This window comes from Calonectris borealis, chromosome 20 (assembly GCF_964195595.1).
Source record: "Calonectris borealis chromosome 20, bCalBor7.hap1.2, whole genome shotgun sequence".
In the NCBI taxonomy this organism is placed as follows: domain Eukaryota; kingdom Metazoa; phylum Chordata; class Aves; order Procellariiformes; family Procellariidae; genus Calonectris; species Calonectris borealis.
Genome location: NC_134331.1, coordinates 14,861,922 through 14,881,854, shown reverse-complemented (window position 1 = coordinate 14,881,854; position 19,933 = coordinate 14,861,922). Strand labels below are relative to the sequence as shown.

Below are 19,933 nucleotides of genomic sequence, written 5' to 3'. Positions count from 1 at the left end.
GTGAAATCCAGGCTGGCTTTTGGGTGATGGCCACAGAGGAAGGGGATGACCTCGGGGTGCTCCTCCTTCAGGCGGGTGCAGAGCTCCAGGAACTGCAAATGGAGAGGGGTCGGGGGGGAGGGAGACCCTGAGGTGGCACGGGGACATTTGGGGGGACAGGGAGGTGATGGAGGGGGAATGGAGACACTCAGGGGGGAAGTGGAAATGATGGAGGGAGGACAGACAACCGAGGGGGGGATGAGGGGTGATGGAGGGGGACACAGGGACACTGAAAAGAACACCAAAGTGCTGGAGCGGGGACAGAGACATCCAGGAGAGAGGGAGATGCCAAGGTGGCACAGGGAAATCCACGAGGGACAGAGAGGAGATGGAGGAGGAATAGAGGGACCCGGAGGGGGGACAGAGAGGTGATGGAGGGGAGACAGGGACAACCAGGGGGGATGTGGAGATCGTGGAGGGGGGACGGAGACACCCAAGGGGGGACAGAGATATGGTAGAGGGGGAACAGAGACACCAAGGCGGCGCAGGGACACCCAGAGTGACAGGGAGGTGAAGGAGGAGGAACGGAAACACTGAGGTGGCATGGGGACACCAAGGGGGACACACAGGTGATGGAGGGGGGGACAGAAACACCCAAGGGAGATGGAGACACCAAGGTGGCACAGGGACACCCAGGTGAAGCATGGAAGTGACAAAGGAGGGGACAGGGACACCCAGGGGTAACATGGAGATGATGCGGGGGGGACAGAGACACCCAGAAGACACCCAGAGGTCATGGAGAGGGGACGGAGACAACCAGTGGGGACACTGAGGTGATGGAGGGGGGACAGGGACACCCAGGGGGTACAGGGAGGTGCTGGAGCAGGAACAGAGTCAACCAGGTAGGATGGAGACACTGAGCTGGCACGGGGACACCTCGGGGGAACACATATGTAATGCAAGGGGAACACGGAGATGATGGAGAGGGACAGAGACACCAGGGGCAACAGGGAGGTGAGGGAGGGGGGAACAGAGAAAGGCTGAGGGGGGATGGAGACACCAAGGTGGCATGTGGACACCCAGCAGGGACATGTAGATGATGGAGCGAAAACAGAGATGGAGACGCTGAGGTGGCACGGGGACACCAAGGCAGGACGTGGATATGCCGAGACGAGACATCAAGAGAGATGCCGAGGTGAGACATCAAGGGGGACACCAATGGGGACACGGAGATGCCGGAGGGGGGACAGAGATGCCAAGGTGGCACGGTGACACTGGGGGGGACGGAGACACCCAAGGGGGGTCATGGAGATGACTGAGGGGGACAGAGACATTGAGGGGAGACAGAGACACCAAGGTGGTGTGGGGACACCAAGGCAGACATGGAGATACTGCAGGAGAACAAGGAGATGCTGAGATCAGACAGCAATGTCAAGGTGACATGGAAAGACCAAGGGGACACAGAGACACCGGGGTGGCACTGAGACACCAAGGGGGATGAAGACACGCAGGGAGCAACATGGAGATGATGGAGGGGGAACAGAGACCCCAAGGTGGCATCCTCTGGAGGTGCCGGGTGGAGGCTCGCGGACCCCCTCATCCTCATCGTCCAGCACGATGATGCCGCCGGGCAGGGAGGCCGCAGGGGCTCGAGGTGAAAGCGGGGAGTGTATTTCGACTTTGCCGGTGCCAGTTTCCAGAGGCATGAGGGCAAATTATTAATCATAATTAATATTATATTGATCAAAACAAGGCAGCACAGGGTCTGGGAAGGTGCTGGGCTCGCTGTCGCCCTTAACCCACCCATAAAATCATTAAATAGGACTATTCCTTGAGTCTTTCACAAGAAACAATAAATTAGAAATCAAGCCCGTTGGAGGAGATTGTTCCTCCAGGGGAGCAGGAAGAGTGTGGGTATAGCTTAATGCCAGTGGTTCCCCGATACCTTAGTTACATCAATTCCCTAAACTCCCCCCAAATTCGCAAGGGAAATATGGGGGGAAAAAAGGATCAAAAGCTGCTCAAGTTGGGGCAAAAATAAAATAAAAAACAGGTAACGGGGTCGAAAAGGCACCAGATATAATAAATTTGGACACAATGCGATGTTGCAAAACAACAAGAGTAAAAGAGTAATTGAACATGCATATATGTATTTATTAGGGTATATTTATGTATATATTTACTCACATATTACTCCTTTTTCCCTATAACCCAGATTTTGAGGCCAAAAGCACAGAAATCCTGGCAGGCTTGCGGTCATTTGCGAAGATTTGGTGAGGAAACAGTACTTGTCATACCTTAATTAAAAGTCGATGAGTCCTCAGTGTGATATATCATCAATATCGACAATAAAACACCCCAGATGGGTATAAAACACACATGAATTGTGATCGTAAAAAAAAATTTGCTTTTTTTTTTAAGCAAAATTCAACATATCTTTATCAGGGCATTCAATTGCGGCTCCTGTGCCCCTACTCCGCTGTCCTCCCGCCTGAACTTAGAAATATAAGAATTAAATATTACCATTTTCCACTCAAAATGGGAAGGACCACGGCAAGGCGTGACCCAAAACAACCAGAATTTAAATTAACTATTTATTTTATCCCTTTTAACTGTTTATTTTGCCTCTAATAAGTTTTTTTTTTATTAATTATTACCCATATCAAAAACCAATTCTGAGGTTTATTATGAATCCTTAAGGTTGGAGCCCTAATATATAGTGAGAAAAACATCAAATCCTTAAAAAATAAAAATGGAATTTAAGCTCACTGATACGTGGGAGCATTTACGCTCCGCTATAGGTGCCGGCGAGGCTTATAGATGGCAGATGTCCAAAGGGAAGAGGCTCGCCCTATGGATTTTGCTGCCAGGGGAGCAAGGGGCTACCTCCAGTTGGCATGACCCATGCCCACCACGCATTCACTCAAATGTGGAGAGGGGAGTGGGAGGGAACTTTGGACCGCCAGAACCGCCCACAGACCCCCCAAAATCCCCCAACCACCACCCCAAATCCTACCCCTGTCCCCCCCAACCTGTCCCCCCAAAACAGGCCCCCACTCCCAAAACAGACCCCCAGCACCCCAAACCATCACCCCCACCTACCCTCTGACCCACCAATCTCCCCCTCCTCTAACTGTGCGCCCCCAAATCATCCCCATCCCCCAAAACTGCCCCAGTCCTCCCAAACTTCCCATATCCCCCTTGCCAGATCACCCCCATCTGCCCCCAAAACTGGCCCCCATCCCTCTAAACCCTTCTATGCTCCCCCAAATGCTCCTCTGCCCGCCAAAACCATCTCACCCCCCAAACTTCCCATCTCCCCCTTTCCAAATCACCCCCACCCCCAAAACCCTCTTTATGTCCCCCAAACCCCCCCTCCAAAATTTTCTATCTCCCCCTTCCCAAATCATTCCCAAAGCCACCCAAAACCTGCCCCTTCCCCCAAAACCAGCCCACCCCCCACCCCCAAACCAGCCCCCATCCCCCCCACCTTGCTTGCAAAGCGAAGGGAGGTGAAGGACTCGGTGAATTTCTCCTCCAGGGGAGCGAGATTCACTAACACCAATCTTGAGGATACATCGGGGTGTCAGTGGGGTCCCCCAAAACTCCCAGCCCCCCAAAATACCCCCCCCAAGCCCTTCAATCACATCTTGGCAAAGCCCCCCAGGCAGTTTTGCAGGAGGTAGGTCAGCCTGCTGTTGCAACAGGGGACATGGGGCTCCTGCGGGGACCCTGGCAGTTAAGGGGAGGGCCCTGAGGCCCCCGAGGCCCCCCACATGCCCACGGGCCTCCCGTACCTTTTTGGCAAGGGCCATGATGACTTGCCCCAGGGTGGAGAAGCTGGCATTGATGGCCTGCATCTCGTGCGGCTGCTCCCCACCCAACAGCAACTCGTCCAGCTGCTCTCTGCCTCCCAGGTCCACCAAGATCAGCACCGCTGTGGGGGGAGAGGAGGGTCACCCCAAAAACAGGGAGGCCTAAAAAGGGCTCAACCCAAACTGGTGGCCCCAAAAGAGAAACCCCAAAAAGACTCACCCCAAACCCATGGCCCTGAAAGGTCGGCCCCCCCAAAGGCTCACCCCAACTAGTGGCCCCAAACCCGTGGGCCCCAAAAAGTGCTCACCCCAAACCAGTGGCCCGAGAAGGGGGACCCCAAAAGGGCTCACCTCAAATTTGGGGCCCCAAACACAGAGCCCCAAAACGGCTCACTCCAGAAGGGGGGGTCTCAAAAAGGGCTCACCCCAAACGACTGGCCACAAACTCATGACCCTGAAAAGGCTTGCCCCAAACTGGTGGCCCCAAAAGGGGGGCCCTGAACCCAAGGCCCCAAAAGGTTCACCCCAAACCCGTGGCCTTGAAAGCGGAGCCCCTAAAAGGCTCACCCCAAGAGGAAGAACCCAAAAAGGGCTCACCCCAAACCAGTGACCCCAAACCCATGGCCCTAAACGAGGGGCCCAAAAGGGCTCACCCCGAACTGCTGGCCCTGAACCCATGGCCCCAAACCAGTGGCCCCTAAAGGCTAGCCCCAAATCAGGTGGTCCCTACCCTAAAAGCTCACCCCAAACCAGTGGCCCCTAAAGGGTGGCCCCTGCAAAGGCTCACACCAAACCAGCTGGCCCCAAAGCAACGGCCCCTAAAGACTCACCCCAAACCAGGAGCTCCTAAAGGTGGCCCCTAAAAGCTCTTCCATAAAGGGTGCCCCTGAACCAGTGGCCCCTAAAGGCCCACCCCAAACTAGTGTCCCCAAAGCAGTGACCTCTAAAGGCTCACCCCAAACCACAGCCTCTAAAGGGTGGCCCCCCATAAAGGGTCCCACGCCCCCACTCGCAGGCGCAGCACAGGTCCCGGGCAGTGTTGGAGCCCTGGATGCAGAGCTAGAAGACACCGTGGCTGCCGGATGAGCCGTCATTCAGGGCTGTCCGGGCCACCGAGTGGTTGGCGGCTGCCATCTGCAGCAGCCCCAGCACCTTGCGGGGGGACACAGACGCCCCATTACCCCCCAAAACCACCCACACAGCCAATGTGACCTTTGAAGGGGGGAATCAGGGTCCCCCTACGCTCTTCTCGGAGGCGACGGGGACGCAGCACAGGTTCGGGACATGCACCTCCTCGCTGGCCAAGCTGACCTGCCGGATCTCCAGCTTGGCCCTGCGCTTCGGCCAGCCGGCTAGCAGATCCCACAGAGATTTGTTGTAGATCTCCAGGAAGCTGGCGGTGAAAGCATACTGCCCACCAGCATCACATCAAGCCCCAAAAAACCCAGAAATGCCCCCAAAATGGAGTTAGCACTTTGGTTTTGGTTTGGTTGGTTTTTTTTGGTTTGTTTTTTTTTTTTTTTTTTTAAAAAAAAACTCACTTTCCAGTCTTTTTCTGCCAGCTCCCAGGCACCCTTGAAGACCTGCTGTGCTACGCACGGGGTCACACCCCTGGTTTCGGAACCCAAGACATTGTCTCGCTTCTCGTGTCCCACATGAGACTTGGAGGGTGTAAAAGGAGGTTTTGGGGGGTCCCCAACTCTGTCCTCACCCCCCGGGGCGAGTGGGAGCAGCTAAAACCCCCCGTTTGTCCTAAAAAAATCTCATTGAGCCCATCAGAGGGGGACTAAGGACAGCTGAGGGGTTTGTTAGCAGCAGAGACACCCTCAGCCCCTCAAAATAGGGGTAAGCGACAGGGAAACACCCCCAAAGCGACTCACCTCCCCTGCCTTGGAGAGCACCAGCACCTTGTTGTCCTTGGCGGGGAAGTAGAGATGCTCCAGGCCCTTCTGCTGCTCCTCCTCCTCGGGCAGCACCGGCCACACATGACAGAAGACACAGATGTTGACCTGAGGAAGGAGAGAAGCTGTTATTTTAGCAGTACAAGGAGGGAATTCAGATGGTTCGTCCCCCACCCAAACCCCCCCTGGGCTTCACCTTGAGCTGCTGGACAAGGTTATGGAGATGTCGCCGCTCCATCTCCAGGCCATGGAGCTGTTCCTCCTGCTGCCCCAGCTGCTGCTCCTGGGCAGCTGCCTGCACCCACAGCTTGGCTGCCTGTGCTGCCTTCCGCTGCACCGTCTCCTCCGCCAGCTTCAGCTGCGCCTACCAGGAGGGAAACAGCAGCAGTTGCAGTGGGGGAGGTAAAAAACATCCCCAGTGGGGGGGGGGAACCAGCCCCGGATGTAGCATGGGGCAAAAATTGAACCTGGTGAGGGGGGAAAAATGAGCTCGCGTAATAAGCCCGCAGGGGGAGAAAAGCAACCCCAACAGGGTGGAAAATCAGCCTTGATGGGGGAGAAAACCAGCCCTGGTTGAAGGGGCAGGGGCAAAAAAACAGCCCTGGCAGGGTGGAAAACCCCAAACCCCTGGGGGGGGCTCATGGGGGACCCCAAACGTCAAGAGGGAATAGCAGCAGTGGGGAGTGAAATTAATGGGCAGAAGAACATAGGGTGTGTCCCCAAAACTGGGAGGTCCCCAAAACCCCAGGGACCCCAAAAACCAAAGGAAGCAGTTGAGGAAGAGGAGCAAAAATGGGAAGGGAGGAATAAAATCAACGTGGGGAAGAGATGGGGGAATCCTTGAAACTAGGAGCAACACCAAAACCCCAGGGGGGTCCCTAAAACCCCAGCGGGGGTCGCTGCCCCCTGAGGGAAACCAGAAAGCCAAAGAGAAGCAGTGGGATGGAGGAGTGGAAATGGGGCAGCGTGGAGCATGAAATCAAGGGGGGAGGAAGTGGTCAGGGTCCCCCAAAACTGGGGGGGGAGGGGGGAGCAGCAAAACCCCAGGGTGTCCCCCAAAAACCTGGAGGGCATCACTGACCCATGGTGGGACCCCCAAAATTCAAGGGAAAAGAGCAGGAGGCAGGAGCAGGAATGGGGCAGTAGGAGGTAAAAATCGAGGAGGGGAGATGGAGGGGTCCCCAAAACCTTGGGGATCAGGAGGGGATGCCAAAATCCAAGCAGAAGCAGTGGGAAGGACAAGTGGAAATGAGGTGGGGAGAATGAAATCCATGGGGAATCCCTCAAAAACCTGGGGGGCTCAACATACCCCAGGGGCCCCCAAAATGCCCCCATCAGGACCCAAACAGTCTAGGAGAGGGGGGGGCCTTGAAACAGGCAGCAGAGATTTAGGGGCCACTGGTGGGAAGGGGGGGTATCCCTGGAAGTGAGGGGACCCCAAAACGGCCCCGGGGTGGCTCAAAATGGCGAGGGGAGAAGCTCCTGGGGAGGCCCTGAAATCGCTCCTGGGGGGCTGTGAGACCACCCGGGGGGTCCAGGCTTAGAGGGGAGCCCCAAACCTGGCAGGGGGCAGGGCTTAGACCCAGGAGGCGGGCTCTAGACCTGAAAGGGGTGTGGCTAGAGCCAGCCCCACTCCCAAAGCCAACTTGTGGGGAGGATCTCTGGGTCCTGTTTAGGGTTGAGGGGGTAAAAATCTTAGGCAGGGGAGGGACTGGGGGGTATGGGGGAGGGACTGGAGGAATGCAGGCATTCAGGGGGGATGAGTGTGGGTGGGGGAGCAGTACCTCTTATAGTAGATATCAGTACGCCCACACGAGGTCCCAGATTTCCATACAACCTTCTGCCACTTCCAGTCCGGTCCCAGGACGTGGCAGTCCTGCCAGCCCTCTGCCATGCTGTCCGGGGGAGCTACTGCGGAGGGGATGAGCAGCTCCCCAAAACCCCCAAAAACACCTACTCCCGCCCACCCAAAGCTACTGCGAGGGATGCAGGCAGCGCCCGAAGCCACACCACCTGCCCGCAGGCCCGCCCCGAGCACCCCCAGCCACGCCCCCACCTCGTAACCCCGCCCCAAACACCCAAAGTCACGCCCCCCCCAAAGGACCCATAGTCCCGCTCCACGCAGGTGGCGCTGAAGCCCTGCCCCCTTTCCCCACACCACGCCCCCAAACTATGCCAGGCGCGCGGCCAGCGCAGCTCCTCCTCCCCACCAGTCACCCACAAAATACTGCCCCTCCGCCACGCCAACCCCCGCCAACTGCCCGCACCCACGTGGATTCCCCCAGCCGCCCCTCCCCCTCCTAAACGGCCCCTCCCCCGCCCCGGTCACCCGTAAACTTCACCTCCCCCTCACTAACTACCCTTTCCCCCCCCCACATCCACCCCCAAACTGCACCTCTCCCCTCACGAACACCCCACAAACACACACTAACTGCCCCTTCCCTCACATGGACCCTTAAACAGCCCCCTCGCCCCTCGGACACCCCCAAACTGTCCCTCCCTCACACGAACACCCTCCACAAACTGCCCCTGACCCACAAAAACACCCCGCCCAGGGGCCTGCATCCTGCCCCAGGCCCACTCCGCGGCCCTCTAATGCACACAGCTCCCCCCGACCCCACTGCCCAGCCCCTCTAGGGCACACAGCCCTCACGCCCCCCCAGCCCCACTCCCCAGATGCTCACAGCCCCTCCCCTGCCTGGAGCCTCCCAGTACCGCTCCCCGGGGCCTGCAGGACCGCCCCCCGCCCCACTGAAATACCCTCCGCAGCCAATCACTTCGTGGGGCGGGGAGCGAGCAAGCGGCTGTGCGGTGTTAAGCTCCCTGCTGAGTTAAACCACAACCATCAGTTCCCCCACAGTGATTTCAGCGAATGCAGTTTCTGAAGCTTTAAACTGAAGTTAAAGTGAGGCCCAGCAGCGGCCCCCCGGCCAACCTCCCCCCTAGTTTTACTACATGACATCATAACGGTCTGGAACATCCCCCGGGTCAGGTGGGGTCAGCTCTCCCAGCGGTGCCCCCTCCCAAACCCTTGTGCACCCCCAGCCCGCTCGCCGGCAGGGCGGGGCGAGGAGCAGAACAGCCCCTGGTGCTGTGCAAGCGCTGCTCAGCAGGAACTAACGCACCCCTGCGTCATCAACGCCCTTTTCAGCACAAACCCAAAACGCAGGAGGGAGAGTGGGGTGCAGGGGAAAGCCTCGTGTGGGAAACGGGGGGCAGACATGGGGAGGGGCATGCGTGGGGATGACCTACACCAGGGGGTCCAGCCGGGACAATCCACAGCAGGTAACTCACCTGGGACAAACCGCAACCGATAATCCATTCCAGATAACTGACCCTCGCTGGATAATCCACACTGGATAACCCCAAGCGATGCCCCTCAAACCGCTGGTGTTTCACCCCAAATTGGGAGGTTTTTTGCTTTTCCATAGTATGAAAATGGGTTTTTTTTTTCTTTTCCAAACTATTCAACTTGGAGGTTTTTCGGCGCTTTTCCGCAACATAAAAATTGGTGATCTTTGCTTTTGGTTTTGTGCATGAAAATGGGGTTTTTTTTGCTTTCCGGCTGCCCAAATCCAGGTGGATTTGGCTTTCCCAGGAGCTCCAAGTTGGGTATTTTTCCCCCAAAATTGTGATTTGTTTTTTGTTCCCCCCGCCCCACCCTTGCAGACCCTGATTCAGGGGTTTGAGGGTATTTTTATGCCATGGCGGCAGGTCCCGCTCTGTGTGCACAGCCCCGCAGGGGAAACTCCCCATTGGCAGAACTGGCCCCAAATCAGGATGGGAAAAGGCGGAAAAGGAGAACAGGGAAGAGGCAGCTTTTGAAAGCGCTTTTATATCTTCAATAGAGAGGTATTTCGGGGGGGGGGGGGGGGGGCAGCAGATGGTGTCAATTCTATAAACAGGGTTTCTTTGCATGTTAAAAACCTTATCTATCATAGACATTTACACTTATGTATCTATTTACACATACATATACATATATTTAGGGAACATATTTATGTTTCACTTTTTCCTCCCCATTTCCCACTTTCCCCCCCTATTTCCCACTTACTACATGTAATAGCTATTCAGACTATGTATCTGTTCAGACTTAGGTATTTTGACACTTAAATATCTTTATACACTTCTCTATTTACACTTACATATATTTACACCTGTGTCTTTATAGACTTAGATATCCATTTACACTTATATCTATTTAGACTTAGATATCTATTTACATTTATATATATACTTCTTATATTACATATATCTATTTAGACTCTCTATGTAACACGTAGTAAGTGTAAATAGCTCTATCTATTCAGACTTTTTTCTATTTCAAATTCCTTCATATATAAAATATATCATCCTATTTGCATTTGGAAGTTCTTTCTTTTTTAATTTATATAGACATGAGTTATTTTTGTATTTTAAAACCCTATATACGTCTTTCGAATTTTTTTATACTCTAAAATCCTTTATATAATAGGGCAGATATAGGTTCTTATTCTGAAATCCTTTTATACATATCAACGAATGTTATTTTTCAACATATAGAACAAGGAGAGATTTTTCTCTATTTCAAGGCCTCACAGATACATTTACAGTTTTTAAAAATTTTTGAAACCCCCCCCATGAATTATCAGGCGTTTTTGGGCTGTCACCCCCTTTTTGTGGGGGGACCCCCCATTCCCCACTCACCTGCTCCTCCACGGCATCATCACCCCCGTGGTGATGCTGGGGTGCCCCAAATGACATCATCACCCCTCCAGGCCCCCCAACCCCCCCTTTTTATTCACCCCCCCAAAAAGACACAACACGAGGGAAACGGCCCCAACCGTTACTTTACTTTAATAATGCCGTTTACGTATGTACGCACGCACCCCCGCCAAAAAGGGGGGCTCTGCTAGAAAGATAAAGGAGGGGCGGCCCCCCCCAAACACTTGCAGCCCCCCCCAGCCCCCGTCCCGCAGGCTGGCAGCCGGCCCCTTACCCTCAGCACGCCTAACGACCAGCAGGCAAACCTGGGCTGGGGGTCTCTCCTGAGCACCACGGGACGCTCACAGCGAGGCATCTGAAAAACAAAAATCCCAACTGGCATTTCAGCACATTAAAAAAACAGCACCGAAGGCAGCAGAGGAATTCGGTCAGGATAAGGGAGAGGGTAGCAGTCGAGCTAAAGGAGGGTGCCAGGCAAACGGGTCAGCTCGAAATACAACATGGCCTTTAAAAGCTCGAGCGATTCGAACGCTTAAAATCAGCGTGAGGACTAATTGACGCGATTCTGAACACGTCCTTAGCAGAGAAGTAAACGCTCTCGCTGGTGTCAGAAAACGCCTCGTCCCTTCCTTACAGCACCGCTGCCGGGAGATAACCCCGTGAGGCTGCAGGACAAGGGCGCGCCGTAATCAGCATCTACGCTCACGGATCCACCGCCGCAGCTCCAGCCCTTGCGCTGCTGCTGCTGCTGCTGCGCATCTCGCTCGCTTGGCCGATAAAGCTGAAAGTGAAGTGTAAAACTTTGAAGAGTAAAATGAAAAAGAAAGAACAAATCTCAGCAATTCATTTTATGCTAAAAAGGCGTGCGCACGCTTACATACGTACAATGAGAAGACTCATACTATAAAAATATTTGATTTTCCTTTTGCGTTAATTGAAATTGCGTAGCTGTGAATTCATACCATTAAATTATCTACCTCCAAGCTACACAGCTATCATTTGACCAGGGGTTTTGCGTGTGTGACATGACTAGGAGGGACGCCTGGCCAGCTGCGCCGAGACCGATGCTACCGAACTGCCGGGGAAACGCGCCGTCGAAAGCGAGACAGGAATAAAGTACTTCAGAGCACTCTGCCAAAAGATCGGGAAAAAAACCCGTAACGTTCAGGTGCCTCTCTTTTTAAACGTTTAGAGCAACTACCCAACTGCTTAAGTACACCTAATAAATTATACGCTACAGCTATTTGGCAGTTGCAGTTTAAACAATGTAAATCAGTTTGGAAATTAGACAATTTTAACTTTCTTTTTAAAATTTCATTTATGATAGAAAAATCAGTGAGATAAGAGATCTCCCATACGGTTTTACTTTTTTTTTTGGGGGGGGGGGGGGGGCAGCAGGCAGTGGGGAATATCAAATCCCCGGTGCTGCAATACATAAGGCTACCAAAAAGGACTGGCAGGTTTGCTAACGCTGTTGGCTGTACCCAAGCGTGCGGAGGAACGCGTCTTTACGATCTCTCGACCGTTACACCCGAGAACCAAAGATCAGCCATACGTCGACTATTGGAAGATGTGTGTCCTAGTTTCAGCAGGGATAGGGTTAAATTTCTTCCTAGTGCTGTGTTTTGGATTTAGTATGAGGAGAATGTTGATAACACACTGACGTTTTCAGTTGTTGCTAAGTGCCCTCCTAGTCCAAGGACAGCTCCCATGCCTACTGACTGAGCTAGGTACACAAGATGGGAGGGAACATAATCAGGACAGCCAGCCCAGCTGGCCAATGGGGTATTCCATACCATGTGACGTCATGCTCAGTATATGAACGGTAGGCGTGATCCAGGAAGTACCGAACGCTACTTGGTTATCGGTCAGCACGGGTAGTGAGCAATTGCATTGTGCATCACTCATTTTGTATATTCTATCATTATTTATTATCATTATTCTCCCTTTTCTGTTCTATTAAACTGTCTTTATCTCAACCCACGAGTTTTTCTCACTCTTACCCTGCCGATTCTCTCCCCGTCCCACTGGGGGGGCGGGGGGAGTGAGTGAGCAGCTGCGTGGTATTTGGCTGCCTGCCAGATTAAACCACAACAATGTGCTGCGCTTGGGTCCTTGCAAGGAAATCGACTTAACTCCTTTTTTTTTTCCAGAGAGAGTGAAAAGTCTCCTTGCAGATGACTTCTACTGCCAAGCTCGTCATCTCTGAAGATCCATTCTGATGGGAAGTTCGTAAAAGGCAACTCCTTTGAATGAAAAAGATTTCCATTCTGGAAAATCTCTTTCCAACCGAAGTCAAAATTACGCGCTGCAGGTTAGGAAAAAGGACATTATAGAATCAGTAACTCACCGAAAACACATCAGGACTCTCTGTCACTAGTTACGAGGCTGCTACCGCTTCTCGGGAAAGCCTGGAAAACACACCGAAGCGACGCCGATTTGTGCCGTGTTGTCCACGCCTCTTCTTTGACCTTGATTGCTTTTAGCACAGATGCTAGTATCTCAGTAAGGTTTTCGAGTGCTACTGTAAGGTATTTTAAACACTGACTGACTGAAAAAGCATAAAGCTTTTATCGCGAAAACAAAGCCTGTTTCTCCCGAACATCCGAACTCTTACAAACAGTTCCTTTCCTCTTCTAGTCCAACATTATTTTCACAGCACCCTTTAATAGCAAGCACACAGAAACAGAAGACTCTGCTTTCAGGAAGAGAAAATAGACGAAGGAAAGCAAGCCTTGAATAGGCGTACCACGCTCCAGAACAGACCTTTATTTTTAGTATTTGTGTTAAAATATTTCATGTTAAAAAATCAGATAGAAGGAGAGCTGCCACATTCTTCGTGTTAACTGTAAAGTCCACACTACAAGCACCTTAGGAAAAATGCAGACACATATCACAGGCATACCTTGTACTTGCAGACCACTATGGATCCTTTCCATCCGTCTCGTACTTTCACGGCAGTTGACATTCTGCTGAGAGGAAAGGCAAAAAAAAAAAACCCCACACACATTTAGCACAAAGCTTCCTTTTCTGTGAAGACTACAACTACAAGCTTTAGTTTCGCTAGAACTCACTTGCCTAGAGACGCGCAGGTGACAGGCACAGACACCTACGTACGTTTTCTCAAGCCTAAGTAGAGCCGCGATTTCCTCACCCGATACGTCCCAAGTTGAGTATTTTTGTTAAAGAGTACGGCAACCCGTCTGTCCTCGCGAACTCGCTGCAAAAGAGGAATCCTTTTTTCCAGGCCGTTTCTCCAGACGGTCAAGATCTTTGAAAACTGCAGTTGTGCCACCAAACCTGCTCAGGGTCCCTCCCAACCTTCGACCATCGTTAGATTTAACAGGCACACGCTCTATTCCGTCTTCCAACAGCAAAAATACATAACGCCCCCAGACCCCTAGCGCAACCCTACGGACGTCCACACACACCTCGCTGTTTTGATGAGGAGCCACTGAGCACCCCTGCGAGCACAGCGGGTTCATGCGCAAGACCAGTGTCCTGGTTTCGGCTGGGATAGAGTTAATTCTCTTCCTGGTAACTGGTATAGCGCTGTGTTTTAGATTTAGGACGAGAAAAACGTGGATAACACGCTGATGTTTTAGTTGTGGCTAAGTAGCGCTTACGCTAGTCGGGGACTTTTCAGCTTCTCATGCCCTGCCAGCGAGAAGCTGGGAGGGACCTTAGCCAGGACAGATGACCCAAACTGGCCAAAGGGACAGTCCATACCATATGACGTCACGCTCAGTACATAAGCTGGGGGAGTTGGCCGGGCGGCGGCGACTGCCGCTCGGGGACCGGCTGGGCATCAGTCGGCGGGCGGTGAGCAATCGCATTGTGTGTCGCTTATTTTGTATATTCTTTTATCGTTATGATTGTTTCCCCTTCCTGTTCTGTCCCATTAAACTGTCTTTACCTCACCCCACGAACTTCACTTTTTTTTCCGATTCTCTCCCTCACCCCACTTTGGGGGCAGGGGGAGCGAGCGAGCAGCTGCGTGGTGTTTAGCTGCCTGCCGGGTTAAACCACAACAACCAGCTTCACCTACGCCGATTTCAGCGAATGCAGCTTCTGAAGCTTTAAACTGAAAACCGTATCTTGATACTTTGCCGCGGCAGAAACGATCCGTAACTAGAACTCTACAAAAACGCAGTAACGCAAATTGCAAACCCACAGCAGCGACAGCTTCAGAAATATTTCTACCGGGAACAAGGGAGAAAAAAAATACAGTTTCATCTCACGCACAGGAAAGCAGCAGGCAGAGAAAAGGGTCGGCATGCGTAGCCCTTGCAGAACGCAGGCATTCTCCTTCCATTCCTAAACCCGCCTCTTAGGTCGAAATATCACAACACTACTATGGCAATATCGAGAGCAGGGAACAGCAGCCCTGCCGCTGGATGTGCTACTGACTGATGCTATTTACGTAGCAGGACACCTAGACAGAGGGGCACGTTTTTCCACACACAACCCTGAACTTCCTGAAAATTTATGTTTACCAAAACGAGCCATTTGGAACACATTGCCAAACAATGTTTGGCAATAAAACTTTGATGTGTTTGACACACACAAATTTGTGGTAACTCGCTACTTGCTTCCTGCTGTTGCTGTTCTTCCTTCAGAAATTCTACTTGTAGCCAAGTTATTCGCTACCGGTTCAAGCATTTACCTTCCAGGTATTACCAGCACATTTACACAGGCGAGGAACTAAATCGCTGTTCTAAAACTACCCGAGTGAAAATTACAGCCACGAAAGAGGAGTAACAGAGAAGAAAAGGAGAGGTCAGGCAGCAAGAGAGCTCTGCAGGCTGCCACCAGTCAACATCGCACTCTTTTAAAAAAAAAAAAAAACCACAAACCAAAAAATAACACAAACACAAAAAGCCCACAAAAACCAACAACAAAACAAAACCTTGACGTTGTACCTTTTTTTTCTTTTGGAGCTTGTCCCTGTCTCAGCAGATTGTCTCATCAGAGCATGAAATGCAGATGATCCGTATCCCGATGACATCTGCACGCGATGAACACGTGTTCAGAAATAGTCCAGATCTGTAAGACTGGTGTCATTTGTGTGGTTTTAATAATCATAACTCCGTTTTATTGACCGATGCATTTGTGAGGAAACTAAGTAACTTTTAAACGTAGCCTCTCCTTGGGGAGAAAAATGCGTTAGGGAGTGAAAAAAATGATGATTCAGAGCTCCCAACCATGACGGAGCAGCGGGGAAATTAACGAAAGTGAAGGCCAACAGCAGCAACATGAAGCGACATTTGGCTTTAATTCTGATCACGTACTTAAGCGGCTCTCCAAGTCTATGCCTCGAGCCTATGAATGACTAGCCCTTTTTCGGAAGGACCAACTTTTTTCCTTAAAAGTCCTAGACTGAAGACTCCACTGAACAGAACGTGGATTGAGCCACAGGACAACGTGCCATCAACACTCTCAGGAAAAAAAAATCAAGTAAAAATCAAGTTTAAATATCAGTTTCCATCATGTCTCATTCATTCCATTTCTAGTGATACCTGGGTGCTCAAAAATTCACTATCCTGACACCACGTAGTACTACAAATTGAGTTATGCCTATAAAAATAAAAGGCTATTTCCAACCTGCCCATAAAATCAGTATGAACAAACAGAAGAGAAACACTTGAACTTAAAGAAGGACACAGGCAGCTCTTAATTTTTCGTAGATGAAAGCTCATTCTTTTCCCTGAAAGGAAAACACTCATAACTACCCAGGGTTAGTTACGCTAACAAGGGTACGTAGGCACGCTCTGTTCACGGCAATTGTTCATCAGCTTTTCTGCACCGGCAGCAAATTTGCCTTTTCCCTGGGTTTGACGTGGAGCATCTGCAGCGTCCTTGAACGCGCCAATGTTTCTCCCGGCTCCCCCGGCCCCACACGTGCCATTACCTGAGCAGCAAGCGGCGTCAACCACGCAGGATTTTCTTCACGTGACGCAGAAGGTGACGCTGGGAAAAGAGGAGGCACAAAATGAACCTGTTTGTCACACCCAGCCAACGGTGAAAACCCAGGGAAAGATTCTGCCGTGCGGGGCCGGGCTGTGCACCCCGGCAGCTCCAGCCGGCCGGTTTCGCTCCCCTTTGCCGGGTACCGGGGAGACACCGCCGCCTCGTGCTGCCGCCTGCCCCCCGGGGGACCTCGCTTCAGCCCTCGGGAACGGGACCGGGAGAGACCCTCCACGCAAAGAGAGCGGATCCACGCGTGGCGTGGATTTAATCCCCGAGGGAAGAGGCCAGGCTCCCCGCTGGCAGAAGGACAACTCGCCTCCCTGCCGCTCGGAGCGCCTTGCCGGGGACAGCCCTGCCTGCGCCCGGCTGCTCTTCAGCCGTGCTGAGAGTGCAGTCTGGCCGACGGATGCTCCGGCAAACAGACACTGCAGCGAATCACAGCTCCCGCTCGTTACAGCTGCTGGTAATTTTGCCTCTGGCTAAGGCTAAGGCATGCCCCAGACAGCGGACAGCCCGTCTCGTTCCAGCTCCTGCTTGCGACGGTTCTGGCTAATTGAAGCTCCAGCTCTGCACCGTTGATTTCAGCTCCTTCTCCTTACAAGCTCCAGCTATTTGCAACAGCCTGGGCTTTTGACAAGGTCGTAAACCAATCGCCGTCAAAACTCGACTATTAGGATAAAATATCATAGTTGTACATTGTATAAATATCAATTAGTTTGTACGACTAATCAGTTAACAACTATTCGAAGCAGTCGACAAGGAAGAGCTGGACTCGAAGAGGGCGTGCGGGGTCTGAAAAGCAGAGACCACCTCTTCCCCCCAGAGACCACCGCAGCCGTTGAGTTGGGCCTGGTGCATGCCGGCCTCCCGCACTTCGGGGTCCAGCAGGACCAGAGCCCCTCCCCCCGGGGAGGGTCCACGCACCCTGCCCACCCCCTGCTTTCCCCCGCAGCCCCCAATGCCCTCCCAACCCCCCGCACAAACGGCCAAACCGGCTTCTGCTTTGGGCCCCCAAATCAGCTCACTTGGCACCCATTTCTGAGCCCAAAAACCCAGCTGCTGCGCCTGTCCTCAAGGCCCAAAGATGCCCCCGGGGAGGGCAAGTGCTTGTGTGATGCTGCGGGCAGAAATAGGGCTGAAAGGTCCGATCCCGGTGCCGGGGGAGCAGAGGCGAGCTGGCTGGGACCAGCTTTTGCTCCTGGAACAACCCCAAGTCCCTGCTCCGAGGTCTTCCCCTTGGGGCCCTGGGGTGGACCTGTCCCTCCCCTTCAAATGCTCCAGCAGTTTCGGGGGCAGAAGGCCGTTTCTAAGCCCTCTCTCCAGCAGCTCCTCCCTCGACTCGGCCCGTGAAGCCCCCAGGCTCGAGCACCTCGCTGGGGCGGGTGGCCTCCATTGCCTACAGGCTGCCCGTCTGCCTGCAGGGAGGGCTGGGGGGTGCCCGGCCCCACGGGGCGACAGTGGGGACTCGCAGGGAGGGCCTGTTTGCACACAGCGCCCACCCCGCCCCCCCGCCCCGGCCCCACTGCGCGGCCCCCCTAGGGCACACAGCCCCCCCCTCCCAGCCCCACTCCCCAGATGCTCACAGCCCCTCCCCCGCCTGGAGCCCCCCCAGCCCCCGTCCCCGGAGCCTGCAGGACCGCCCCCTCCTCCGCCACAGCCCCACTCCTCGGCTCCCCGGGCCCGCGGCCCCTCACACTCACGCTGCGCCGCCGCCTCGGTGCGGACCCCGCCGCGCGCCCCGTTGAAATACCCTCCGCAGCCAATCAGCTCGCGGCTCCACCGGACCGCCCGCGCGGGGCACGCCGGGAGTTGTAGTCCCCGTCCCGGGACCGCGCATGCGCACGGCGCCTCGTGCAGCCCGGCTGGCTGTACATCGATACCCGTACAATGGAGGTGATCGTGCACCGACCCTGGTGCAACCCTTGTGCCCCCCCATGCTCGCAGCCCCTCCCCGGTGTTTGCAAGCGCCTCCCAGCCCCAGGACCTCCGGTGCTCACAGCACCCGACCACACCATTTTCCAGCCCCGTGGGAGCCCCAAGCCCCACCCTCAAGCCCCGCCAGGACCCACAGCCCCACTCCCCAGCTCCTTGGGGGACTGCAGCCCCCGCCCCCAGCCCCACTCCCAAGCCCCCCTAGGACACACAGCCCCCCCTCCCCGGCCCCCTCCGGGACGCACAGCCCCCCCCAGCCCCCCTCCCTGGCCCCCTGCGGAACGCACAGCCCCTCCAAAGCCCCACTCCCCGGCCCCCCCGGGACACACAGCCCCCCCCAGCCCCCCTCCCCGGCCCCCTCCGGGACGCACAGCCCCCCCCAGCCCCCCTCCCCGGCCCCCTCCGGGACGCACAGCCCCCCCAGCCCCCCTCCTCAGTCCCCCGGGGGGTCCGCAGCCTCCCCCCAGCCCGCCGTGCCCGCGTCACCTCAGACTGCCGCCGCCGCCGCCGCCGCCGCCGCCGCCGCCGCCGCCGCCGCCGCCGCCGCCGCCGCCGCCGCCGCCGCCGCCGCCTGGGTGCAGACCCCGCCGCGCGCCCCGTTGAAATATCCTCCGCAGCCAATCAGCGCGCGGCTCCTCCGGGCCGCCCGCGGGGGGCACGCCGGGAGTTGTAGTCCCCGCCCTGGAAGTGCGCATGCGCACGGCGCCTTGTGCAGTGCGGGTGCCTGCGCAGGGACCCCCGTGCAACGGTGGGGATTGTGCAGGGACCCTTGCGCAACGAGGGGTCGGTGTGTGGAGACCCCCGTGCAATGCGGGGGGGCACTGCAGGAGGACCCTTATGCAATTAGTTGGTGTGCAGGGGACCCTCGTGCAATGGCGGGCAGGTGCACGGGGACCCTTGTGCGATGGTGGGGATTGTGCAGGACCCTCGTGTGACAGTGGTGGTTATTTTTCTCGGCAGTACCCTTGGGTTCGGGAGCAAAACAGCCGGTGCCTGAAACCACTGGGGTGTTTTGACTGCTGCTGAGCAGCCTCGAGGCCGCCTCCAGTTCCCACATGGCTCCCATGGTGTGCGTGGACCCTCCTGCAACGGGTGCAGGTGTGCAAGGAGGGTGATCTGGGGTAGGGGTCCCTCTCTGGAGGCACCCAGCTCGAGCTGGCACCTAAGAACTAATCAAGTAGTAATGAGGAACCTTCTCTTGCACCTGACGTTAACCAGCGGGATCCCAGGGTCAGACCCTGTTACGGTGATTGGACCCTGGGGAGGTGGCAGAGGGTGCCCTGGACAGGTTGGGGGCGTTCCCTGGGGAGGAGGGGAGCCCCCACCCCCCTGACTGTGGGCACTCCCCCCAAGGAGCAGAGCATGGTGCAAGACTTTAGGGAGGATGAGGGCTAGCAGGACCCCAAGATGGCAGTGCTGGCTCTTCCCAGTGTCTCCCCAGTACTGGAGGGGGGGTGTGTGTGTGTGTCTCATGACCATGGGGATGGGGGGGGGGGGGCCTCAGGATGGGGCAGGGGGGGAATCCTGGGGTCCGGGAGGGACCCTGAGAGTGGGGTAGGTAGGGGGACATTGGGGGACAGAGGTGTTTCTCGGGAGATTGAGGACGCCATGTGGGGAGTTGAGACTGGGAGG

The 19,933-nt window shown here is 54.8% G+C and overlaps 2 long non-coding RNA genes across 2 annotated transcripts in view; both read right to left on the bottom strand.

The window, feature by feature from the left end:
- Positions 1 to 2,178: 2,178 nt before the first annotated feature.
- On the bottom strand, positions 2,179 to 5,790 carry LOC142091187 (uncharacterized). The gene is made up of 4 exons (XR_012676727.1): positions 5,007 to 5,790; positions 3,777 to 3,916; positions 3,470 to 3,545; positions 2,179 to 2,276 (listed from the first exon to the last, which is right to left on the bottom strand). It is a non-coding gene; the product is annotated as an uncharacterized LOC142091187 (long non-coding RNA).
- Positions 5,791 to 10,524: 4,734 nt separating this feature from the next.
- LOC142091138 (uncharacterized) overlaps positions 10,525 to 19,933 on the bottom strand; it is a 45,632-nt gene continuing 36,223 nt past the window's right edge. Inside the window, exons 4-7 of the long non-coding RNA XR_012676715.1 lie at positions 15,322 to 15,837; positions 13,305 to 13,368; positions 12,750 to 12,810; positions 10,525 to 11,180 (exon numbers count right to left, since the gene is read on the bottom strand). This is a non-coding gene — a long non-coding RNA (uncharacterized LOC142091138). The remainder of the gene's footprint in view (positions 11,181 to 12,749; positions 12,811 to 13,304; positions 13,369 to 15,321; positions 15,838 to 19,933) is intronic.